The following is a 25,934-nucleotide window of genomic DNA, read 5'->3' as shown; positions in this document are numbered from 1 at the left end:
TCTCCTGTGATTCCAGTTTTAGATTCCGATGCTTCACTTCGGGTTTTCTGTATCCCTTGGACCTTCTTATTGACGATGAAACACAGGAATTGCATCCCAATTTAGTACAAATGGCACAATGCCGACTTAAGTAAAAGAGGACTGACACTCTAACTTTCTATGATTTGAACCTCTCCTGTGAGTCCAGTTTTTGTTGCCGAGGCTTCACTTCAGGTTTACTGTATCCCTTGGACCTTCTTATTGACGATGAAACACCGAAATTGCATGCGAAATTAATACAAAAGGCACAATGCCGACTTAAGTACAAGAGGACTTACACTCTAAGTTTCTATGATTTGAACCTCTCCTGTGATTCCAGTTTTAGATTCCGATGCTTTACTTCAGGTTTACTGTATCCCTTGGACCTTCTTATTGACGATGAAACACAGAAATTGCATCCGAAGTTAATACAAAAGGCACAATGCCGACTTAAGTACAAGAGGACTGACACTCTAGCTTTCTATGATTTGAACCTCTCCTGTGAGTCCAGTTTTAGATTCCGATGCTTCACTTCGGGTTTACTGTATCCCTTGGACCTTCTTATTGACGATGAAACACAGAAATTGCGTCCGAATTTAATACAAAAGGCACAATGCCGACTTAAGTACAAGAGGTCTGACACTCTAACTTTCTATGATTTGAACCTCTCCTGTGAGTCCAGTTTTTGTTGCCGAGGCTTCACTTCAGGTTTACTGTATCCCTTGGACCTTCTTATTGACGATGAAACACAGAAATTGCATCCGAAATTAATACAAAACCCACAATGCCGACTTAAGTACAAGAGGACTGACACCCTAACTTTCTATGATTTGAACCGCTCCTGTGAGTCCAGTTTTAGATTCCGATGCTTCACTTCAGGTTTACTGTATCCCATGGACCTTCTTATTGACGATGAAACACAGAAATTGCATCCGAATTTAATACAAAAGGCTCAATGCCGGCTTAAGTACAAGAGGACTGACACTCTAACTTTCTATGATTTGAACCTCTCCTGTGATTCCAGTTTTAGATTCCGATGCTTCACTTCAGGTTTACTGTATCCCTTGGACCTTCTTATTGACGATTAAACACAGAAATTGCATCCGAATTTAATACAAAAGGCACAATGCCGGCTTAAGTACATGAGGACTGACACTCTAACTTTCTATTCTTTGAACCTCTCCTGTGAGTCCAGTTTTAGATTCCGATGCTTCACTTCAGATTTACTGTATCCCTTGGACCTTCTTATTGACGATGAAACACAGAAATTACGTCCGAATTTAATACAAAAGGCACAATGCCGACTTAAGTACAAGAGGTCTGACACTCTAACTTTCTATGATTTGAACCTCTCCTGTGAGTCCAGATATGTTGCCTAGGCTTCACTTCAGGTTTACTGTGTCCCTTGGACCCTCTTATTGACGATGAAACACAGAAATTGCATCCGAAATTAATACAAAAGGCACAATGCCGACTTAAGTACAAAAGGACTGACACTCTAACTTTCTATGATTTGAACCTCTCCTGTGAGTCCAGTTTTAGATTCCGATGCTTCACTTCAGATTTACTGTATCCCTTGAACCTTCTTATTGACGATGACACACAGAAATTGAGTCCGAATTTAATACAAAAGGCACAATGCCGACTTCAGTACAAGAGTTCTGACACTCTAACTTTCTATGATTTGAACCTCTCCTGTGAGTCCAGTTTTTGTTGCCGAGGCTTCACTTCAGGTTTACTGTATCCCTTGGACCTTCTTATTGACGATGAAACACAGAAATTGCATGCGAAATTAATACAAAATGCACAATGCCGACTTAAGTACAAGAGGACTTACACTTTAAGTTTCTATGATTTGAACCTGTCCTGTGATTCCAGTTTTAGATTCCGATGCTCACTTCATGTTTTCTGTATCCCTTGGTCCTTCTTATTGACGATGAAACACAGAAATTGCATCCGAATTTAATACAAAAGGCACAATGCCGACTTAAGTACAAGAGGACGGACACCCTAACTTTCTATGATTTGAACCTCTCCTGTGAGTCCAGTTTTAGATTCCGATGCTTCACTTCAGGTTTACTGTATCCCATGGACCTTCTTATTGACGATTAAACACAAAAATTGCATCCGAATTTAATACAAAAGGCTCAATGCCGGCTTAAGTACAAGAGGACTGACACTCTAACTTTCTATGATTTGAACCTCTCCTGTGATTCCAGTTTTAGATTCCGATGCTTCACTTCAGGTTTACTGTATCCCTTGGTCCTTCTTATTGACGATGAAACACAGAAATTGCATCCGAATTTAATACAAAAGGCACAATGCCGGCTTAAGTACAAGAGGACTGACACTCTAACTTTCTATGATTTGAACCTCTCCTGTGAGTCCAGTTTTAGATTCCGATGCTTCACTTCAGATTTACTGTATCCCATGGACCTTCTTATTGACGATGAAACACAGAAATTGCATCCGAATTTAATACAAAAGGCTCAATGCCAGCTTAAGTACAAGAGGACTGACACTCTAACTTTCTATGATTTGAACCTCTCCTGTGATTCCAGTTTTAGATTCCGATGCTTCACTTCAGGTTTGCTGTATCCCTTGGACCTTCTTATTGACGATGAAACACAGAAATTGCATCCGAATTTAATACAAAAGGCACAATGCCGGCTTAAGTACAAGAGGACTGACACTCTAACTTTCTATTCTTTGAACCTCTCCTGTGAGTCCAGTTTTAGATTCCGATGCTTCACTTCAGATTTACTGTATCCCTTGGACCTTCTTATTGACGATGAAACACAGAAATTGCGTCCGAATTTAATACAAAAGGCACAATGCCGACTTAAGTACAAGAGGTCTGACACTCTAACTTTCTATGATTTGAACCTCTCCTGTGAGTCCAGTTTATGTTGCCTAGGCTTCACTTCAGGTTTACTGTGTCCCTTGGACCTTCTTATTGACGATGAAACACAGAAATTACATCCGAAATTAATACAAAAGGCACAATGCCGACTTAAGTACAAAAGGACTGACAATCTAACTTTCTATGATTTGAACCTCTCCTGTGAGTCCAGTTTTAGATTCCGATGCTTCACTTCAGATTTACTGTATCCCTTGAACCTTCTTATTGACGATGAAACACAGAAATTGAGTCCGAATTTAATACAAAAGGCACAATGCCGACTTAAGTACAAGAGTTCTGACACTCTAACTTTCTATGATTTGAACCTCTCCTGTGAGTCCAGTTTTTGTTGCCGAGGCTTCACTTCAGGTTTACTGTATCCCTTGGACCTTCTTATTGACGATGAAACACAGAAATTGCATGCGAAATTAATACAAAAAGCACAATGCCGACTTAAGTACAAGAGGACTTACACTCTAAGTTTCTATGATTTGAACCTGTCCTGTGATTCCAGTTTTAGATTCCGATGCTCACTTCATGTTTTCTGTATCCCTTGGTCCTTCTTATTGACGATGAAACACAGAAATTGCATCCGAATTTAATACAAAAGGCACAATGCCGGCTTAAGTACAAGAGGACTGACACTCTAACTTTCTATGATTTGAACCTCTCCTGTGAGTCCAGTTTTAGATTCCGATTCTTCACTTCAGATTTACTGTATCCCTTGGACCTTCTTATTGACGATTAAACACAGAAATTGAGTCTGAATTTAATACAAAAGGCACAATGCCGACTTAAGTAGAAGAGGTCTGACACTCTACCTTTCTATGATATGAACCTCTCCTGTGAGTCCAGTTTAAGTTGCCGAGGCTTCACTTCAGGTTTACTGTGTCCCTTGGACCTTCTTATTGACGATGAAACACAGAAATTGCATCCGAAATTAATACAAAAGGCACAATGCCGACGTAAGTACAAGAGGACTGACACTCTAAGTTTCTATGATTTGAACCTCTCCTGTGAGTCAGGTTTTAGTTTCCGATGCTTCACTTCAGGTTTACTGAATCCCTAGGACCTTCTTATTGACAATGAAGCACAGAAATTGCATACGAATTTAATACAAAAGGCACTGTGCCGACTTAGGTACAAGAGGACTGACACTCTAACTTTCTATGATTTGAACCACTCCTGTGAGTCCAGTTTTAGATTCCGATGCTTCACTTCTTGTTTACTGTATCCCTTGGACCTTCTTATTGACGATGAAACACAGAAATTGCATCCGAATTTAATACAAAATTCACAATGCCGACTTAAGTACAAGAGGACTGACACTCTAACTTTCTTTGATTTGAACCTCTCCTGTGATTCCAGTTTTAGATTCCGATGCTTCACTTCAGGTTTTCTGTATCCCTTGGACCTTCTTATTGACGATGAAACACAGGAATAGCATCCCAATTTAGTACAAATGGCACAATGCCGACTTAAGTACAAGAGGACTGACACTCTAACTTTCTATTATTTGAACCACTCCTGTGAGTCCAGTTTTAGATTCCGATGATCCACTTCAGGTTTACTGTATCCCTTGGACCTTCTTATTGACGATGAACCACAGAAATTGCATCCGAAATTAATACAAAAGGCACAATGCCGACTTAAGTACAAGAGGACTGACACTCTAACTTTCTATGATTTGAACCTCTCCTGTGAGTCCAGTTTATGTTGCCTAGGCTTCACTTGAGGTTTACTGTGTCCCTTGGACCTTCTTATTGACGATGAAACACAGAAATTGCATCCGAAATTAATACAAAAGGCACAATGCCGACTTAAGTACAAGAGGACTGACACTCTAACTTTCTATGATTTGAACCTCTCCTGTGAGTCCAGTTTTAGATTCCGATGCTTCACTTCAGATTTACTGTATCCCTTGAACCTTCTTATTGACGATGACACACAGAAATTGAGTCCGAATTTAATACAAAAGGCACAATGCCGACTTCAGTACAAGAGTTCTGACACTCTAACTTTCTATGATTTGAACCTCTCCTGTGAGTCCAGTTTTTGTTGCCGAGGCTTCACTTCAGGTTTACTGTATCCCTTGGACCTTCTTATTGACGATGAAACACAGAAATTGCATGCGAAATTAATACAAAATGCACAATGCCGACTTAAGTACAAGAGGACTTACACTTTAAGTTTCTATGATTTGAACCTGTCCTGTGATTCCAGTTTTAGATTCCGATGCTCACTTCATGTTTTCTGTATCCCTTGGTCCTTCTTATTGACGATGAAACACAGAAATTGCATCCGAATTTAATACAAAAGGCACAATGCCGACTTAAGTACAAGAGGACGGACACCCTAACTTTCTATGATTTGAACCTCTCCTGTGAGTCCAGTTTTAGATTCCGATGCTTCACTTCAGGTTTACTGTATCCCATGGACCTTCTTATTGACGATTAAACACAAAAATTGCATCCGAATTTAATACAAAAGGCTCAATGCCGGCTTAAGTACAAGAGGACTGACACTCTAACTTTCTATGATTTGAACCTCTCCTGTGATTCCAGTTTTAGATTCCGATGCTTCACTTCAGGTTTACTGTATCCCTTGGTCCTTCTTATTGACGATGAAACACAGAAATTGCATCCGAATTTAATACAAAAGGCACAATGCCGGCTTAAGTACAAGAGGACTGACACTCTAACTTTCTATGATTTGAACCTCTCCTGTGAGTCCAGTTTTAGATTCCGATGCTTCACTTCAGATTTACTGTATCCCATGGACCTTCTTATTGACGATGAAACACAGAAACTGCATCCGAATTTAATACAAAAGGCTCAATGCCAGCTTAAGTACAAGAGGACTGACACTCTAACTTTCTATGATTTGAACCTCTCCTGTGATTCCAGTTTTAGATTCCGATGCTTCACTTCAGGTTTGCTGTATCCCTTGGACCTTCTTATTGACGATGAAACACAGAAATTGCATCCGAATTTAATACAAAAGGCACAATGCCGGCTTAAGTACAAGAGGACTGACACTCTAACTTTCTATTCTTTGAACCTCTCCTGTGAGTCCAGTTTTAGATTCCGATGCTTCACTTCAGATTTACTGTATCCCTTGGACCTTCTTATTGACGATGAAACACAGAAATTGCGTCCGAATTTAATACAAAAGGCACAATGCCGACTTAAGTACAAGAGGTCTGACACTCTAACTTTCTATGATTTGAACCTCTCCTGTGAGTCCAGTTTATGTTGCCTAGGCTTCACTTCAGGTTTACTGTGTCCCTTGGACCTTCTTATTGACGATGAAACACAGAAATTACATCCGAAATTAATACAAAAGGCACAATGCCGACTTAAGTACAAAAGGACTGACAATCTAACTTTCTATGATTTGAACCTCTCCTGTGAGTCCAGTTTTAGATTCCGATGCTTCACTTCAGATTTACTGTATCCCTTGAACCTTCTTATTGACGATGAAACACAGAAATTGAGTCCGAATTTAATACAAAAGGCACAATGCCGACTTAAGTACAAGAGTTCTGACACTCTAACTTTCTATGATTTGAACCTCTCCTGTGAGTCCAGTTTTTGTTGCCGAGGCTTCACTTCAGGTTTACTGTATCCCTTGGACCTTCTTATTGACGATGAAACACAGAAATTGCATGCGAAATTAATACAAAAAGCACAATGCCGACTTAAGTACAAGAGGACTTACACTGTAAGTTTCTATGATTTGAACCTGTCCTGTGATTCCAGTTTTAGATTCCGATGCTCACTTCATGTTTTCTGTATCCCTTGGTCCTTCTTATTGACGATGAAACACAGAAATTGCATCCGAATTTAATACAAAAGGCACAATGCCGGCTTAAGTACAAGAGGACTGACACTCTAACTTTCTATGATTTGAACCTCTCCTGTGAGTCCAGTTTTAGATTCCGATTCTTCACTTCAGATTTACTGTATCCCTTGGACCTTCTTATTGACGATTAAACACAGAAATTGAGTCTGAATTTAATACAAAAGGCACAATGCCGACTTAAGTAGAAGAGGTCTGACACTCTACCTTTCTATGATATGAACCTCTCCTGTGAGTCCAGTTTAAGTTGCCGAGGCTTCACTTCAGGTTTACTGTGTCCCTTGGACCTTCTTATTGACGATGAAACACAGAAATTGCATCCGAAATTAATACAAAAGGCACAATGCCGACGTAAGTACAAGTGGACTGACACTCTAAGTTTCTATGATTTGAACCTCTCCTGTGAGTCAGGTTTTAGTTTCCGATGCTTCACTTCAGGTTTACTGAATCCCTAGGACCTTCTTATTGACAATGAAGCACAGAAATTGCATACGAATTTAATACAAAAGGCACTGTGCCGACTTAGGTACAAGAGGACTGACACTCTAACTTTCTATGATTTGAACCACTCCTGTGAGTCCAGTTTTAGATTCCGATGCTTCACTTCTTGTTTACTGTATCCCTTGGACCTTCTTATTGACGATGAAACACAGAAATTGCATCCGAATTTAATACAAAATTCACAATGCCGACTTAAGTACAAGAGGACTGACACTCTAACTTTCTTTGATTTGAACCTCTCAAGTGATTCCAGTTTTAGATTCCGATGCTTCACTTCAGGTTTTCTGTATCCCTTGGACCTTCTTATTGACGATGAAACACAGGAATAGCATCCCAATTTAGTACAAATGGCACAATGCCGACTTAAGTACAAGAGGACTGACACTCTAACTTTCTATTATTTGAACCACTCCTGTGAGTCCAGTTTTAGATTCCGATGATCCACTTCAGGTTTACTGTATCCCTTGGACCTTCTTATTGACGATGAACCACAGAAATTGCATCCGAAATTAATACAAAAGGCACAATGCCGACTTAAGTACAAGAGGACTGACACTCTAACTTTCTATGATTTGAACCTCTCCTGTGAGTCCAGTTTATGTTGCCTAGGCTTCACTTCAGGTTTACTGTGTCCCTTGGACCTTCTTATTGACGATGAAACACAGAAATTGCATCCGAAATTAATACAAAAGGCACAATGCCGACTTAAGTACAAGAGGACTGACACTCTAACTTTCTATGATTTGAACCTCTCCTGTGAGTCCAGTTTTAGATTCCGATGCTTCACTTCAGATTTACTGTATCCCTTGAACCTTCTTATTGACGATGAAACACAGAAATTGAGTCCGAATTTAATACAAAAGGCACAATGCCGACTTAAGTACAAGAGTTCCGACACTCTAACTTTCTATGATTTGAACCTCTCCTGTGAGTCCAGTTTTTGTTGCCGAGGCTTCACTTCAGGTTTACTGTATCCCTTGGACCTTCTTATTGACGATGAAACACAGAAATTGCATGCGAAATTAATACAAAAGGCACAATGCCGACTTAAGTACAAGAGGACTTACACTCTAAGTTTCTATGATTTGAACCTGTCCTGTGATTCCAGTTTTAGATTCCGATGCTCACTTCATGTTTTCTGTATCCCTTGGTCCTTCTTATTGACGATGAAACACAGAAATTGCATCCGAATTTAATACAAAAGGCACAATGCCGACTTAAGTACAAGAGGACGGGCACCCTAACTTTCTATGATTTGAACCTCTCCTGTCAGTCCAGTTTTAGATTCCGATGCTTCACTTCAGGTTTACTGTATCCCATGGACCTTCTTATTGACGATTAAACACAAAAATTGCATCCGAATTTAATACAAAAGGCTCAATGCCGGCTTAAGTACAAGAGGACTGACACTCTAACTTTCTATGATTTGAACCTCTCCTGTGATTCCAGTTTTAGATTCCGATGCTTCACTTCAGGTTTACTGTATCCCTTGGTCCTTCTTATTGACGATGAAACACAGAAATTGCATCCGAATTTAATACAAAAGGCACAATGCCGGCTTAAGTACAAGAGGACTGACACTCTAACTTTCTATGATTTGAACCTCTCCTGTGAGTCCAGTTTTAGATTCCGATTCTTCTCTTCAGATTTACTGTATCCCTTGGACCTTCTTATTGACGAATAAACACAGAAATTGAGTCTGAATTTAATACAAAAGGCACAATGCCGACTTAAGTAGAAGAGGTCTGACACTCTACCTTTCTATGATATGAACCTCTCCTGTGAGTCCAGTTTATGTTGCCGAGACTTCACTTCAGGTTTACTGTGTCCCTTGGACCTTCTTATTGACGATGAAGCACAGAAATTGCATCCGAAATTAATACAAAAGGCACAATGCCGACGTAAGTACAAGAGGACTGAGACTCTAAGTTTCCATGATTTGAACCTCTCCTGTGAGTCAGGTTTTAGTTTCCGATGCTTCACTTCAGGTTTACTGAATCCCTAGGACCTTCTTATTGACAATGAAGCACAGAAATTGCATACGAATTTAATACAAAAGGCACTGTGCCGACTTAAGTACAAGAGGACTGACACTCTAACTTTCTATGATTTGAACCACTCCTGTGAGTCCAGTTTTAGATTCCGATGCTTCACTTCTTGTTTACTGTATCCCTTGGACCTTCTTATTGACGATGAAACACAGAAATTGCATCCGAATTTAATACAAAATTCACAATGCCGACTTAAGTACAAGAGGACTGACACTCTAACTTTCTTTGATTTGAACCTCTCCTGTGATTCCAGTTTTAGATTCCGATGCTTCACTTCAGGTTTTCTGTATCCCTTGGACCTTCTTATTGACGATGAAACACAGGAATTGCATCCCAATTTAGTACAAATGGCACAATGCCGACTTAAGTACAAGAGGACTGACACTCTAACTTTCTATGATTTGAACCTCTCCTGTGAGTCCAGTTTTTGTTGCCGAGGCTTCACTTCAGGTTTACTGTATTCCTTGGACCTTCTTATTGACGATGAAACACCGAAATTGCATGCGTAATTAATACAAAAGGCACAATGCCGACTTAAGTACAAGAGGACTTACACTCTAAGTTTTTATGATTTGAACCTCTCCTGTGATTCCAGTTTTAGATTCCGATGCTTTACTTCAGGTTTACTGTATCCCTTGGACCTTCTTATTGACGATGAAACACAGAAATTGCATCCGAAATTAATACAAAAGGCACAATGCCGACTTAAGTACAAGAGGACTGAAACTCTAGCTTTCTATGATTTGAACCTCTCCTGTGAGTCCAGTTTTAGATTCCGATGCTTCACTTCAGATTTACTGGATCCCTTGGACCTTCTTATTGACGATGAAACACAGAAATTGCGTCTGAATTTAATACAAAAGGCACAATGCCGACTTAAGTACAAGAGGTCTGACACTCTAACTTTCTATGATTTGAACCTCTCCTGTGAGTCCAGTTTTTGTTGCCGAGGCTTCACTTCAGGTTTACTGTATCCCTTGGACCTTCTTATTGACGATGAAACACAGAAATTGCATCCGAAATTAATACAAAACCCACAATGCCGACTTAAGTACAAGAGGACTGACACCCTAACTTTCTATGATTTGAACCGCTCCTGTGAGTCCAGTTTTAGATTCCGATGCTTCACTTCAGGTTTACTGTATCCCATGGACCTTCTTATTGACGATGAAACACAGAAATTGCATCCGAATTTAATACAAAAGGCTCAATGCCGGCTTAAGTACAAGAGGACTGACACTCTAACTTTCTATGATTTGAACCTCTCCTGTGATTCCAGTTTTAGATTCCGATGCTTCACTTCAGGTTTACTGTATCCCTTGGACCTTCTTATTGACGATTAAACACAGAAATTGCATCCGAATTTAATACAAAAGGCACAATGCCGGCTTAAGTACAAGAGGACTGACACTCTAACTTTCTATTCTTTGAACCTCTCCTGTGAGTCCAGTTTTAGATTCCGATGCTTCACTTCAGATTTACTGTATCCCTTGGACCTTCTTATTGACGATGAAACACAGAAATTACGTCCGAATTTAATACAAAAGGCACAATGCCGACTTAAGTACAAGAGGTCTGACACTCTAACTTTCTATGATTTGAACCTCTCCTGTGAGTCCAGATATGTTGCCTAGGCTTCACTTCAGGTTTACTGTGTCCCTTGGACCTTCTTATTGACGATGAAACACAGAAATTGCATCCGAAATTAATACAAAAGGCACAATGCCGACCTAAGTACAAAAGGACTGACACTCTAACTTTCTATGATTTGAACCTCTCCTGTGAGTCCAGTTTTAGATTCCGATGCTTCACTTCAGATTTACTGTATCCCTTGAACCTTCTTATTGACGATGAAACACAGAAATTGAGTCTGAATTTAATACAAAAGGCACAATGCCGACTTAAGTACAAGAGTTCTGACACTCTAACTTTCTATGATTTGAACCTCTCCTGTGAGTCCAGTTTTTGTTGCCGAGGCTTCACTTCAGGTTTACTGTATCCCTTGGACCTTCTTATTGACGATGAAACACAGAATTTGCATGCGAAATTAATACAAAAGGCACAATGCCGACTTAAGTACAAGAGGACTTACACTTTAAGTTTCTATGATTTGAACCTGTCCTGTGATTCCAGTTTTAGATTCCGATGCTCACTTCATGTTTTCTGTATACCTTGGTCCTTCTTATTGACGATGAAACACAGAAATTGCATCCGAATTTAATACAAAAGGCACAATGCCGACTTAAGTACAAGAGGACGGACACCCTAACTTTCTATGATTTGAACCTCTCCTGTGAGTCGAGTTTTAGATTCCGATGCTTCACTTCAGGTTTACTGTATCCCATGGACCTTCTTATTGACGATTAAACACAAAAATTGCATCCGAATTTAATACAAAAGGCTCAATGCCGGCTTAAGTACAAGAGGACTGACACTCTAACTTTCTATGATTTGAACCTCTCCTGTGATTCCAGTTTTAGATTCCGATGTTTCACTTCAGGTTTACTGTATCCCTTGGTCCTTCTTATTGACGATGAAACACAGAAATTGCATCCGAATTTAATACAAAAGGCACAATGCTGGCGTAAGTACAAGAGGACTGACACTCTAACTTTCTATGATTTGAACCTCTCCTGTGAGTCCAGTTTTAGATTCCGATGCTTCACTTCAGATTTACTGTATCCCTTGGACCTTCTTATTGACGATTAAACACAGAAATTGAGTCTGAATTTAATACAAAAGGCACAATGCCGACTTAAGTAGAAGAGGTCTGACACTCTACCTTTCTATGATATGAACCTCTCCTGTGAGTCCAGTTTATGTTGCCGAGGCTTCACTTCAGGTTTACTGTGTCCCTTGGACCTTCTTATTGACGATGAAACACAGAAATTGCATCCGAAATTAATACAAAAGGCACAATGCCGACTTAAGTACAAGAGGACTGACACTCTAAGTTTCTATGATTTGAACCTCTCCTGTGAGTCAGGTTTTAGTTTCCGATGCTTCACTTCAGGTTTACTGAATCCCTAGGACCTTCTTATTGACAATGAAGCACAGAAATTGCATACGAATTTAATACAAAAGGCACAGTGCCGACTTAAGTACAATAGGACTGACACTCTAACTTTCTATGATTTGAACCACTCCTGTGAGTCCAGTTTTAGATTCCGATGCTTCACTTCAGGTTTTCTGTATCCCTTGGACCTTCTTATTGACGATGAAACACAGAAATTGCATCCCAATTTAGTACAAATGGCACAATGCCGACTTAAGTACAAGAGGACTGACACTCTAACTTTCTATTATTTGAACCACTCCTGTGAGTCCAGTTTTAGATTCCGATGATCCACTTCAGGTTTACTGTATCCCTTGGACCTTCTTATTGACGATGAACCACAGAAATTGCATCCGAAATTAATACAAAAGGCACAATGCCGACTTAAGTACAAGAGGACCGACACTCTTACTTTCTACGTTTCGAACCACTCCTGTGAGTCGATTTTTAGATTCCGATGCTTCACTTCAGGTTTACTGTATCCCTTGGACCTTCTTATTGACGATGAAACACAGAAATTGCGTCCGAATTTAATACAAAAGGCACAATGCCGACTGAAGTTCAAGAGGACTGACACTCTAACGTTCTATGATTTGAACCTCTCCTGTGAGTCCAGTTTTTGTTGCCGAGGCTTCACTTCAGGTTTACTGTATCCCTTGGACCTTCTTATTGACGATGAAACACAGAAATTGCATTCGAAATTAATACAAAAGGCACAATGCCGACTTAAGTACAAGAGGACTGACACTCTAAGTTTCTATGATTTGAATCTGTCCTATGAGTCTAGTTTTCGATTCCGATGCTTCACTTCAGGTTTACTGTATCCGTTGGACCTTCTTATTGACGATAAAACACAGAAATTGCATCTGAAATTAATACAAAACGCACAATGCCGACTTAAGTACAAGTGGACAGACACTCTAAGTTTCTATGATTTGAACCACTCCTGTGAGGCCAGTTTTAGATTCCGATGCTTCACGTCAGGTTTACTGTATCCCTTGGACCTTCTTATTGACGATGAAACACAGATATTGCATCCGAATTGAATACAAAAGGCACAATGCCGGCTTAAGTACAAGAGGACTGACACTCTAACCTTCTATGATTTGAACCTCTTCTGTTAGTCCAGTTTTAGATTCCGATGCTTCACTTCAGGTTTACTGTATCCCTTGGACCTTCTTATTGACGATGAAACACAGAAATTGCATCCGAAATTAATACAAAAGGCACAATGCCGGCTTAAGTACAAGAGGACTGACACTCTAACTTTCTATGATTTGAACCTCTCCTGTGATTCCAGTTTTAGATTCCGATGCTTCACTTCAAGTTTACTCTATCCCTTGGACCTTCTTATTGACGATGAAACACAGAAATTGCATCCGAATTTATACAAAAGGCACAATGCCGGCTTAAGTACAAGAGGACTGAAACTCTAACTTTCTATGATTTGAACCTCTCCTGTGATTCCAGTTTTAGATTCCGATGCTTCACTTCAAGTTTACTGTATCCCTTGGACCTTCTTATTGACGATGAAACACAGAAATTGCATCCGAAATTAATACAAAAGGCACAATGCCGACTTAAGTACAGGAGGACTTACACTCTAAGTTTCTATGATTTGAACCTCTCCTGTGAGTCCAGTTTTAGATTCTGATGCTTCACTTCATGTTTACTGTATCCCTTGGACCGTCTTATTGACGATGAAACACAGAAATTGCATCCGAATGTAATACAAAAGGCACAATGCCGACTTAAGTACAAGAGGACTGACACGCTAACTTTCTATGATTTGAACCTCTCCTGTGAGTCCAGTTTTAGATTCCGATGCTTCACTTCTGATTTACTGTTTCCCTTGAACCTTCTTATTGACGATGAAACACAGAAATAGCGTCCGAATTTAATACAAAAGGCACAATGCCGACTTAAGTACAAGAGGTCTGACACTCTAACTTTCTATGATTTGAACCTCTCCTGTGAGTCCAGTTTCTGTTGCCGAGGCTTCACTTCAGGTTTACTTTATCCCTTGGAACTTCTTATTGACGATGAAACACAGAAATTGCATGCGAAATTAATACAAAAGGCACAATGCCGACTTAAGTACAAGAGGACTTACACTCTAAGTTTCTATGATTTGAACCTGTCCTGTGATTCCAGTTTTAGATTCCGATGCTCACTTCATGTTTTCTGTATCCCTTGGTCCTTCTTATTGACGATGAAACACAGAAATTGCATCCGAATTTAATACAAAAGGCACAATGCCGACTTAAGTACAAGAGGACTGACACCCGAACTTTCTATGATTTGAACCTCTCCTGTGAGTCGAGTTTTAGATTCCGATGCTTCACTTCAGGTTTACTGTATCCCATGGACCTTCTTATTGACGATTAAACACAGAAATTGCATCCGAATTTAATTCAAAAGGCTCAATGCCGGCTTAAGTACAAGAGGACTGACACTCTAACTTTCTATGATTTGAACCTCTCCTGTGATTCCAGTTTTAGATTCCGATGCGTCACTTCAGGTTTACTGTATCCCTTGGACCTTCTTAGTGACGATGAAACACAGAAATTGCATCCGAATTTAACACAAAAGGCACAATGCCGGCTTAAGAACAAGAGGACTGACACTCTAACTTTCTATGATTTGAACCTCTCCTGTGAGTCCAGTTTTAGATTCCGATGCTTCACTTCAGATTTACTGTATCCCTCGGACCTTCTTATTGACGATTAAACACAGAAATTGCGTCCGAATTTAATACAAAAGGCACAATGCCGACTTAAGTAGAAGAGGTCTGACACACTAACTTTCTATGATTTGAACCTCTCCTGTGAGTCCAGTTTATGTTGCCGAGGCTTCACTTCAGGTTTACTGTGTCCCTTGGACCTTCTTATTGACGATGAAACACAGAAATTGCATCCGAAATTAATACAAAAGGAACAATGCCGACTTAAGTACAAGAGGACTGACACTCTAAGTTTCTATGATTTGAACCTCTCCTGTGAGTCAGGTTTTAGTTTCCGGTGCTTCACTTCAGGTTTAGTGAATCCCTACTACCTTCTTATTGACAATGAAGCACAGAAATTGCATACGAATTTTATAACATAAGGCACTGTGCCGACTTAAGTACAAGAGGACTGACACTCTAACTTTCTATGATTTGAACCACTCCTGTGAGTCCAGTTTTAGATTCCGATACTTCACTTCAGGTTTACTGTATCCCTTGGAACTTCTTAATGACGATGAAACACACAAATTGCATCCGAATTTAATACTAAAGGCACAATGCCGACTTAAGTACAAGAGGACTGACACCCTAACTTTCTATGATTTGAACCTCTCCTGTGAGTCCAATTTTTGATTCCGATGCTTCACTTCAGGTTTACTGTATCCCTTGGACCTCTTTATTGACGATGAAACACAGAAATTGCATCCGAATTTAATACAAAAGGCACAATGCCGACTTAAGTACAAGAGGACTGACACTCTAACTTTCTTTGATTTGAACCTCTCCTGTGATTCCAGTTTTAGATTCCGATGCTTCACTTCAGGTTTTCTGTATCCCTTGGACCTTCTTATTGACGATGAAACACAGGAATTGCATCCCAATTTAGTACAGAAGGCACAATGCCGACTTAAGTACAGGAGGACTGACACTCTAACTTTCTATTATTTGAACCACTCCTGTGAGTCCAGTTTTAGATTCAGATGCTTCACTTCAGGTTTACTGTATCCCTTGGACCTTCTTATTGACAATGAAACACAGAAATTGCATGCGAAATAAATACAAAAGCACAATGGCGACTTAAGTACAAGAGGACCGACACTCTTACTTTCTATGTTTCGAACCACTCCTGTGAGTCGAGTTTTAGATTCCGATGCTTCACTTCAGGTTTACTGTATCCCTTGGACCTTCTTATTGACGATGAAAGACATAAATTGCATCCGAATTTAATACAAAAGGCACAATGCCGACTTAAGTACAAGTGGATGGACACTCTAACTTTCTATGATTTGAACCTCTCCTGTGAGTCCAGTTTTAGATTCCAATGCTTCACTTCAGATTTACTGTATCCCTTGGACCTTCTTTTTGACCATGAAACACAGAAATTGCATCCGAATTTAATACAAAAGGCACAATGCCGACTGAAGTTCAAGAGGACTGACACTCTAAGTTTCTATGATTTGAACCTGTCCTATGAGTCTAGTTTTAGATTCCGATGCTTCACTTCAGGTTTATTGTATCCGTTGGACCTTCTTATTGACGATGAAACACAGAAATTGCATCCGAAATTAATACAATAGGCACAATGCCGACTTAAGTACAAGTGGACAGACACTCTAACTTTCTATGATTTGAACCACTCCTGTGAGTCCAGTTTTTGTTGCCGAGGCTTCACTTCAGGTTTACTGTATCCCTTGGACCTTCTTATTGACGATGAAACACAGAAATTGCATTCGAAATTAATACAAAAGGCACAATGCCGACTTAAGTACAAGAGGACTGACACTCTAAGTTTCTATGATTTGAACCTGTCCTATGAGTCTAGTTTTAGATTCCGATGCTTCACTTCAGGTTTATTGTATCCGTTGGACCTTCTAATTGACGATGAAACACAGAAATTGCATCCGAAATTAATACAATAGGCACAATGCCGACTTAAGTACAAGTGGACAGGCACTCTAACTTTCTATGATTTGAACCACTCCTGTGAGGCCAGTTTTAGATTCCGATGCTTCACTTCAGGTTTACTGTATCCCTTGGACCTTCTTATTGACGATGAAACACAGAAATTGCATCCGAATTTAATACAAAAGGCACAATGCCGACTTTTGTACAAGAGGACAGACACTCTAACTTTCCATGATTTGAACCACTCCTGTTAGGCCAGTTTTAGATTCCGATGCTTCACTTCAGGTTTACTGTATCCCTTGGACCTTCTTATTGACGATGAAACACAGATATTGCATCCGAATTGAATACAAAAGGCACAATGACGGCTTAAGTACAAGAGGACTGACACTGTAACCTTCTCTGATATGAACCTCTTCTGTTAGTCCAGTTTTAGATTCCGATGCTTCACTTCAGGTTTACTGTATCCCTTGGACCTTCTTATTGACGATGAAACACAGAAATTGCATCCGAATTTAATACAAAAGGCACAATGCCGACCTTAGTACAAGAGGACTGACACTCTAACTTTCTATGATTTGAACCTCTCCTGTGAGTCCAGTTTTAGATTCCGACGCTTCACTTCAGGTTTACTGTATCCCTTGGACCTTCTTATTGACGATGTAACACAGAAATTGCATCCGAATTTAATACAAAAGGCACAATGCCGGCTTAAGTACAAGAGGACTGACACTATAACTTTCTATGATTTGAACCTCTCCTTTGATTCCAGTTTTAGATTCCGATGCTTCACTTCAAGTTTACTCTATCCCTTGGACCTTCTTATTGACGATGAAACACAGAAATGGCATCCGAAATTAATACAAAAGGCACAATGCCGGCTTTAGTACAAGAGGACTGACACTCTAACTTTCTATGATTTGAACCTCTCCTGTGATTCCAGTTTTAGATTCCGTTGCTTCACTTCAAGTTTACGGTATCCCTAGGACCTTCTTATTGACGATGAAACACAGAAATTGCATCCGAAATTAATACAAAAGGCACAATGCCGACTTAAGTACAAGAGGTCTTACACTCTAAGTTTCTATGATTTGAACCTCTCCTGTGAGTCCAGTTTTAGATTCTGATGCTTCACTTCATGTTTACTGTATCCCTTGGACCTTCTTATTGACGATGAAACACAGAAATTGCATCCGAATTTATTACAAAAGGCACAATGCCGACTTAAGGACAAGAGGACTGACACTCTAACTTTCTATGATTTGATCCTCTCCTGTGTGTCTGGTTTTAGTTTCCGATGCTTCACTTCAGGTTTACTGAATCCCTAGGACCTTCTTATTGACAATGAAGCACAGAAATTGCATACGAATTTAATACAAAAGGCACAGTGCCGACTTAAGTACAAGAGGACTGACACTCTAACTTTCTATGATTTGAACCACTCCTGTGAGTCCAGTTTTAGATTCCGATGCTTCACTTCAGGTTTACTGTATCCCTTGGACCTTCTTATTGACGATGAAACACACAAATTGCATCCGAATTTAATACAAAAGGCACAATGCCGACTTAAGTACAAGAGGACTGACACCCTAACTTTCTATGATTTTAACCTCTCCTGTGAGTCCAATTTTTGATTCCGATGCTTCACTTCAGGTTTACTGTATCCCTTGGACCTTCTTATTGACGATGAAACACATAAATTGCATCCGAATTTAATACAAAAGGCACAATGCCGACTTAATTACAAGTGGACTTACACTCTAACTTTCTATGATTTGAACCTCTCCTGTGAGTCCAGTTTTAGATTCCAATGCTTCACTTCAGAATTACTTTATCCCTTGGTCCTTCTTTTTGACCATGAAACACAGAAATTGCGTCCGAACTTAATGCAAAAGGCACAATGCCAACTGAAGTTCAAGAGGACTGACACTCTAATGTTCTTTGATTTGAACCTCTCCTGTGAGTCCAGTTTTTGTTGCCGAGGCTTCACTTCAGGTTTACTGTATCCCTTGGACCTTCTTATTGACGATGAAACACAGAAATTGCATTCGAAATTAATACAAATGGCACAATGCCGACTTAAGTACAAGAGGACTGACACTATAAGTTTCTATGATTTGAACCTGTCCTATGAGTCTTGTTTTAGATTCCGATGCTTCACTTCAGGTTTTCTGTATCCGTTGGACCTTCTTATTTTTGATGAAAGTCAGAAATTGCATCCGAAATTAATACAAAAGGCACAATGCCGACTTAAGTACAAGAGGACAGACACTCTAACTTTCTATGATTTGAACCACTCCTGTGAGGCCACTTTTAGATTCCGATGCTTCACTTCAGGTTTACTGTATCCCTTGGACCTTCTTATTGACGATGAAACACAGAAATTGCATCCGAATTTAATACAAAAGGCACAATGCCGACTTAAGTACAAGAGGACAGACACTCTAACTTTCTATGATATGAACCACTCCCGTGAGGCCAGTTTTAGATTCCGATGCTTCACTTCAGGTTTACTGTATCCCTTGGACCTTCTTATTGACGATGAAACACAGATATTGCATCCGAATTTAATACAAAAGGCACAATGCCGGTTTAAGTACAAGAGGACTGACACTCTAACCTTCTCTGATTTGAACCTCTTCTGTTACTCCAGGTTTAGATTCCGATGCTTCACTTCAGGTTTACTGTATCCCTTGGACCTTCTTATTGACGATGAAACACAGAAATTGCATGCGAATTTAATACAAAAGGCACAATGCCGACTTAAGTACAAGAGGACTGACACTCTAACTTTCTATGATTTGAACCTCTCCTGTCAGTCCAGTTTTAGATTCCGATGCTTCACTTCATGTTTACTGTATCCCTTGGACCTTCTTATAGACGATGAAACACAGAAATTGCATCCGAATTTAATACAAAAGGCACAATGCCGGCTTATGTACAAGAGGACTGACACTCTAACTTTCTATGATTTGAACCTCTCCTGTGATTCCAGTTTTAGATTCCGATGCTTCACTTCAAGTTTAATCTATCCCTTGGACCTTCTTATTGACGATGAAACACAGAAATTGCATCCGAAATTAATACCAAAGGCACAATGCCGACTTAAGTACAAGAGGACTTACACTCTAAGTTCCTATGATTTGAACCTCTCCTGTGAGTCCAGTTTTAGATTCTGATGCTTCACTTCATGTTTACTGTATCCCTTGGACCTTCTTATTGACGATGAAACACAGAAATTACATCCGAATTTAATACAAAAGGCACAATGCCGACTTAAGTACAAGAGGACTGACACTCTAAATTTCTCTGATTTGAACCTCTTCTGTTAGTCCAGTTTTAGATTCCGATGCTTCACTTCAGGTTTACTGTATCCCTTGGACCTTCTTATTGACGATGAAACACAGAAATTGCATCCGAATTTAATACAAAAGGCACAATGCCGACTTAAGTACACGAGGACTGACACTTTAACTTTCTATGATTTGAACCTCTGCTGTGAGTCCAGTTTTAGATTCCGATGCTTCACTTCAGGTTTACTGTATCCCTTGGACCTTCTTATTGACGATGAAACACAGAAATTGCATCCGAATTTAATACAAAAAGCACAATGCCGGCTTAAGTACAAGAGGACTGACACTCTAACTTTCTATGATTTTAACCTCTCCTGTGATTCCAGTTTTAGATTCCGATGCTTCACATAAGTTTACTGTATCCCTTGGACCTTCTTATTGACGATGAAACACAGAAATTGCATCCGAAATTAATACAAAAGGCACAATGCCGGCTTAAGTACAAGAGGACTGACAATCTAACTTTCTATCATTTGAACCTCTCCTGTGATTCCAGTTTTAGATTGCGATGCTTCACTTCAAGTTTACTGTATCCCTTGGACCTTCTTATTGACGATGAAACACAGAAATTGCATCCGAAATTAATACAAAAGGCACAATGCCGACTAAAGTACAAGAGGACTTACACTCTAAGTTTCTATGATTTGAACCTCTCCTGTGAGTCCAGTTTTAGATTCTGATACTTCACTTCATGTTTACTGTATCCCTTGGACTTTCTTATTGACGATGAAACACAGAAATTGCATCCGAATTTAATACAAAAGGCACAATGCCGACTTAACTACAAGAGGACTGACACTCTAACTTTCTATGATTTGATCCTCTCCTGTGAGTCAGGTTTTAGTTTCCGATGCTTCACTTCAGGTTTACTGAATCCCTAGGACCTTCTTATTGACAATGAAGCACTGAAATTGCATACGAATTTAATACAAAAGGCACAGTGCCGACTTAAGTACAAGATGACTGACACTCTAACTTTCTATGATTTGAACCACTTCTGTGAGTCCAGTTTTAGTTTCCGATGCTTCACTTCAGGTTCACTGTATCCCTTGGACCTTCTTATTGACGATGAAACACACAAATTGCATCCGAATTTAATACAAAAGGCACAATGCCGACTTAAGTACAAGAGGACTGACACCCTAACTTTCTATGATTTGAACCTCTCCTGTGAGTCCAATTTTTGATTCCGATGCTTCACTTCAGGTTTACTGTATCCCTTGGACCTTCTTATTGACGATGAAACACAGAAATTGCATCCGAATTTAATACAAAAGGCACAATGCCGACTTAAGTACAAGAGGACTGACACTCTAACTTTCTTTTTATTTGAACCTCTCCTGTGATTCCAGTTTTAGATTCCGATGCTTCACTTCAGGTTTTCTGTATCCCTTGGACCTTCTTATTGACGATGAAACACAGGAATTGCATCCCAATTTAGTACAAAAGGCACAATGCCGACTTAAGTTCACAGAGGACTGACACTCTAACTTTCTATTATTTGAACCTCTCCTGTGAGTCCAGTTTTAGATTCCGATGCTTCACTTCAGGTTTACTGTATCCCTTGGACCTTCTTATTGACGATGAAACACAGAAATTGCATCCGAAATTAATACAAAAGGCACAATGCCGACTTAAGTACAAGAGGACCGACACTCTAACTTCCTATGATTCGAACAACTCCTGTGAGTCGAGTTTTAGATTCCGATGCTTCACTTCAGGTTTACTGTATCCCTTGGACCTTCTCATTGACGATGAAACACATAAATTGCATCCGAATTCAATACAAAAGGCACAATGCCGACTTAAGTACAAGTGGACAGACACTCTAACTTTCTATGATTTGAACCACCCCTGTGAGTCGAGTTTTAGATTCCGATGCTTCACTTCAGGTTTTCTGTATCCCTTGGACCTTCTTATTGACGATGAAACACATAAATTGCATCCGAATTTAGCACAAAAGGCACAATGCCGACTGAAGTTCAAGAGGACTGACACTCTAACGTTCTATGATTTGAACCTCTCCTGTGAGTCCAGTTTTTGTTGCCGAGGCTTCACTTCAGGTTTACTGTATCCCTTGGACCTTCTTATTGACGATGAAACACAGAAATTGCATTCGAAATTAATACAAAAGGCACAACGCCGACTTAAGTACAAGAGGACTGACACTCTATGTTTCTATGATTTGAACCTGTCCTATGAGTCTAGTTTTAGATTCCGATGCTTCACTTCAGGTTTACTGTATCCGTTGGACATTCTTATTGACGATGAAACACAGAAATTGCATCCGAAATTAATACAAAAGGCATAATGCCGACTTAAGTACAAGAGGACTGACACTCTAACCTTCTCTGATTTGAACCTCTTCTGTTAGTCCAGTTTTAGATTCCGATGCATCACTTCAGGTTTACTGTATCCCTTGGACCTTCTTATTGACGATGAAACACAGAAATTGCATCCGAATTTAATACAGAAGGCCCAATGCCGACTTAAGTACAAGAGGACTGACACTCTAACTTTCTATGATTTGATCCTCTCCTGTGAGTCCAGTTTTAGATTCCGATGCTTCACTTCAGGTTTACTGTATCCCTTGGACCTTCTTATTGACGATGAAACATAGAAATTGCATCCGAAATTAATACAAAAGGCACAATGCCGACTTAAGTACAAGAGGACTGACACTCTAAGTTTCTATGATTTGAACCTGTCCTTTGATTCCAGTCTTAGATTCCGATGCTCACTTCAGGTTTTCTGTATCCCTTGGTCCTTCTTATTGAAGATGAAACACAGAAATTGCATCCGAATTTAATACAAAAGGCACAATGCCGACTTAAGTACAAGAGGACTGACACCCTAACTTTCTATGATTTGAACCTCTCCTGTGAGTCCAGTTTTAGATTCCGATGCTTCACTTCAGGTTTACTGTATCCCATGGACCTTCTTATTGACGATGAAACACAGAAATTGCATCCGAATTTAATACAAAAGACTCAATGCCGGCTTAAGTACAAGAGGACTGACACTCTAACTTTCTATGATTTGAACCTCTCCTGTGAGTCCAGTTTATGTTGCCGAAGCTTCACTTCAGGTTTACTGTGTCCCTTGGACCTTCTTATTGACGATGAAACACAGAAATTGCATCCGAAATAAATACAAAAGGCACAATGCCGACTTAAGTACAAGAGGACCGACACTCTAACTTTCTATGATTTGAACCTCTCCTGTGAGTCCAGTTTTAGATTCCGATGCTTCACCTCAGATTTACTGTATCCCTTGGACCTTCTTATTGACGATGAAACACAGAAATTGCGTCCGAATTTAATACAAAAGGCACAATGCCGACTTAAGTACAAGAGGTCTGACACTCTAACTTTCTATGATTTGAACCTCTCCTGTGAGTCCAGTTTTTGTTGCCGAGGCTTCACTTCAGGTTTACTGTATCCCTTGGACCTTCTTATTGACGATGAAACACAGAAATTGGATCCGAAATTAATACAAAAGGCACAATGCCGACTTAAGTACAAGAGGACTGACACTCTAAGTTTCTATGATTTGAACCTGTCCTGTGATTCCAGTTTTAGATTCCGATGCTCACTTCAGGTATTCTGTATCCCATGGTCCTTCTTATTGACGATGAAACACAGAAATTGCATCCGAATTTAATACAAAAGGCACAATGCCGACTTAAGTACAAGAGGACTGACACCCTAACTTTCTATGATTTGAACCTCTCCTGTGAGTCCTGTTTTAGATTCCGATGCTTCACTTCAGGTTTACTGTATCCCATGGACATTCTTATTGACGATTAAACACAGAAATTGCATCTGAATTTAATACAAAAGCCTCAATTCCGGCTTAAGTACAAGAGGACTGACACTCTAACTTACTATGATTTGAACCTCTCCTGTGATTCCAGTTTTAGATTCCGATGCTTCACTTCAGGTTTACTGTATCCCTTGGACCTTCTTAACGACGATGAAACACAGAAATTGCATCCGAATTTAATACAAAAGGCACAATGCCGTCTTAAGTACAAGAGGACTGACACTCTAACTTTCTATGATTTGAACCTCTCCTGTGAGTCCAGTTTTAGATTCCGATGCTTCACTTCAGATTTACTGTGTCCCTTGGACCTTCTTATTGACGATGGAACACAGAAATTGCGTCCGAATTTAGTACAAAAGGCACAATGCCGACTTAAGTACAAGAGGTCTGACACCCTAACTTTCTATGATTTGAACCTCTCCTGTCAGTCCAGTTTTAGATTCCGATGCTTCACTTCATGTTTACTGTATCCCTTGGACCTTCTTATAGACGATGAAACACAGAAATTGCATCCGAATTTAATACAAAAGGCACAATGCCGGCTTATGTACAAGAGGACTGACACTCTAACTTTCTATGATTTGAACCTCTCCTGTGATTCCAGTTTTAGATTCCGATGCTTCACTTCAAGTTTAATCTATCCCTTGGACCTTCTTATTGACGATGAAACACAGAAATTGCATCCGAAATTAATACCAAAGGCACAATGCCGACTTAAGTACAAGAGGACTTACACTCTAAGTTCCTATGATTTGAACCTCTCCTGTGAGTCCAGTTTTAGATTCTGATGCTTCACTTCATGTTTACTGTATCCCTTGGACCTTCTTATTGACGATGAAACACAGAAATTGCATCCGAATTTAATACAAAAGGCACAATGCCGACTTAAGTACAAGAGGACTGACACTCTAAATTTCTCTGATTTGAACCTCTTCTGTTAGTCCAGTTTTAGATTCCGATGCTTCACTTCAGGTTTACTGTATCCCTTGGACCTTCTTATTGACGATGAAACACAGAAATTGCATCCGAATTTAATACAAAAGGCACAATGCCGACTTAAGTACACGAGGACTGACACTTTAACTTTCTATGATTTGAACCTCTGCTGTGAGTCCAGTTTTAGATTCCGATGCTTCACTTCAGGTTTACTGTATCCCTTGGACCTTCTTATTGACGATGAAACACAGAAATTGCATCCGAATTTAATACAAAAAGCACAATGCCGGCTTAAGTACAAGAGGACTGACACTCTAACTTTCTATGATTTTAACCTCTCCTGTGATTCCAGTTTTAGATTCCGATGCTTCACATAAGGTTACTGTATCCCTTGGACCTTCTTATTGACGATGAAACACAGAAATTGCATCCGAAATTAATACAAAAGGCACAATGCCGGCTTAAGTACAAGAGGACTGACAATCTAACTTTCTATCATTTGAACCTCTCCTGTGATTCCAGTTTTAGATTGCGATGCTTCACTTCAAGTTTACTGTATCCCTTGGACCTTCTTATTGACGATGAAACACAGAAATTGCATCCGAAATTAATACAAAAGGCACAATGCCGACTAAAGTACAAGAGGACTTACACTCTAAGTTTCTATGATTTGAACCTCTCCTGTGAGTCCAGTTTTAGATTCTGATACTTCACTTCATGTTTACTGTATCCCTTGGACTTTCTTATTGACGATGAAACACAGAAATTGCATCCGAATTTAATACAAAAGGCACAATGCCGA

This window comes from Schistocerca serialis, chromosome 3 (genome assembly GCF_023864345.2).
Source record: "Schistocerca serialis cubense isolate TAMUIC-IGC-003099 chromosome 3, iqSchSeri2.2, whole genome shotgun sequence".
NCBI lineage: Eukaryota > Metazoa > Arthropoda > Insecta > Orthoptera > Acrididae > Schistocerca > Schistocerca serialis.
This window is presented reverse-complemented; position numbering follows the sequence as displayed.